We start from the raw sequence: 2,909 nt of genomic DNA on the forward strand, positions 1-2,909 counted from the left end.
CTAGCATTCGCCAATATCAAATGCCCATAAGTTAAATTTGAGGAAGTTTTTCAAAAGAAAATACTATTTATACACACAATTTTCGGACCGCATCTTATACCTATTCTTTCTTTTTTTAGTTTGTTTTTTTTCTTTTTTTTTATTTTTGTCAAATTATTTTAATAATGTTAGAGAGCTAATATTACCACTACAAGGGAACTGGAAATTTGCGACGAATTTTAAAGGAATTTGCAGTAGTTTAAAACTGTCGCAAAATGAATTACCAACGCTTCAAGAAACGTTGCAGTATGAGGCATGGAGATTTGATTTTGCGGCGGTTCCGATGAACTGCCGGCCCAACCGCTGCTATTTAACCAGCCTTGAATTCGACGACACTTTCTCAACGGTTATGAACTGCTGCTATTTGTTGAAAATTGTATTTTTTAAAATTTATTTAGCGATGGTTAGAAACCGCCACTATCTAATATTCAATAAATTTATTTTCAGCTATTTTGTAACCGCCACTATTTGCTCGGCTAAATGGCCGCAAAAATATTGTATTTTACACCCGCAATCAACGCTTTCTTTAATTTAAATGTACTAAATATTATTATTATTATTATTATTATTATTATTATTATTATTATTATTATTATTATTAAATAAATTGATGGGTAAACGGCATTAGCAAAACTATAAATCAAATTCATATATTTATCCAAATATCAATAAAGTGTATTTCTTACTAAGAGCTGCATAGTCAACAATAAAAAAGTGTATATTTAACTAAAAAAATAATTTCCAATCCTAAGATCTACTTTCTACTCTATCCCTCCAATGAATTCATCCATGTAGCCACGTCTGGTGGTAGCTCTCCACCTTGCCCTTGAATTAGACATCTCAGAGCACTCTCCATTGCCTGCCTTTTTGTCTTCTCGGCTGCTACCTCATCCTCTACTGCCTGCCTTTTTGTCTTCTCGGCTGCTACTTCATCCTCCATTACCTTCCTTTTTAATTTCTAGGCCTTTTTTTGAAGAACAATGCTCATGCTTTCTTATTTTAACTCATATAAAAAACTTTTCGCAACAAATCATTTATAATCATATTTCAATTCCTTAGTAATTCAATTTCTCTTAACCTAATTAATCGTCAATTTCTTAATTAACTAATCAAGAGAAGAGGTGAAGAACGGTGTTGATTTTTAAGCCACATAATATTAAAAAACTATCCCTTGCTGAAATTATATGTCACATATTTAAAACTAGTTCTAAATAATTAAAGATTTTCAAATGAGTTTCAAGCTAATTTTCAAATTAATTTTTCCAAAGTAATAACATAATCTAAGATAGAATTAGAATATTTTCCAATATTTCTAACCATTAGTGATGAAGAACGAAACTCAATCTTGAAAAGTAAAAAAACATGAATTAAAATAAAGGAAACACTCATATTATAAATCTATAAACCAAAGAGAATTTCTAACCTTCAACAATGGGGTTTAATTGCTTATGATAATGAAGAAAACTAAAAATATGAGAGAGATGCTGAAGCTAGGGATCCGCAAGGATCCTAGATCCTGGATGATTCTCTCTTGTGAACCTTGTTCACTTATTTATATCCTAATTTCTATCTAGAAAACTAACTATAATCTTATCTTTAGGAATGATAAGATAACTAATAATAATAATTCTGTTCGTACCAGATGTGAGTTTACGAGGGGTGAAGACTAAAGATCCTGACTCCGATGTGCATAGAACCAAGTGGGTGGACAACTTATAAGACACTCTGATGCTAACGTCAGTAGTGTTTTTAAGTGATATGGATCAAGTGTCTTTACTTGCTGAGTCCCTTTCCCTTTTATCTCTGCCTTTTCGGATAGTGCCGTTTTCTAGCATTTAGTGCTTGTTAATTACGTCATTAACATCTGGATTTGACGGTTTCAGGATTTTCCACGCTACTGTTTTGGCGCGTCTAGTAGGTTATCGTAATGTCATATTCTCATTTACTTGTGATTCCGTTGCGTTACTATTTGTCCAGAATAGTGCCCCTAACTCGGATTCCTAGGCCCTGACCTTTTGTCACGGGTATCCGATTTTATGAATTCGGTTTGTTCTTCAATTGGGACCCTAAAGGGTTCTTTAAGTAAATTGAACAGTTTTTTTTAGTTTCTTTTGGGCGGTTATTATTCTCCTCGTTTTGCAAACCGTCAGCCCACTTTTGAATTCTCTCTCCAGTAATAAATGCAACTTTAACTTAAGTTTAAATGCAACATTATCTCAAGTTTAAATAGCTTTCATTTCCATTTTGCATTTTACTTTTCCCTCCCTTTTGGTCATTCTTCTTCCTCTCTGCAAATCTTTTCTGCTTTGCTGTGGGCAGTTTCGTTTTGCTCTCTTCTATTCTTTGCGACACTTGCTTGTTAGGCCTGTTGTGCTTGGGGGAGATTCAGTAACATTTATCAACAAAACTCCACGGCAAGTGTCATTTGAGGTTAGTAAAGTTCCTATTCCCCCCTCCCCAATTTTGTGTTAAACTAAAGGGATCCCTTTTGAACCCTTGTTCATTCTACATGCTATTCCTTTCTTTGTGCCTGTCCTTTTGATTGTGCTCATTGTAGTAGGGGCACCACTATTTTTAGTTTCCAATAGTTGATGATTTCTGTCTGCCCCCAACTTTCGTGTTTCTTCTGCATTTTGCCAGTTCATTTAGCATTTTGAATGAGCCATGGCCATAGGGTTTGTATTCTTAGGATTTTTTATTTCTAGTAACTTAGTGATGATGACATAGTGGTGTGATAAACCCATATTTTATGATATATATTGTGCTCAATTTAAGTGATTTATTCAACCCTTCACCCACTTATTCATGTAAATTGCATGGTTTCACTTTCCCTTCCTTATTATGTGATATATGTGAAATACATGTTTCCT

Source organism: Arachis ipaensis, chromosome B04 (genome assembly GCF_000816755.2).
Source record: "Arachis ipaensis cultivar K30076 chromosome B04, Araip1.1, whole genome shotgun sequence".
NCBI lineage: Eukaryota > Viridiplantae > Streptophyta > Magnoliopsida > Fabales > Fabaceae > Arachis > Arachis ipaensis.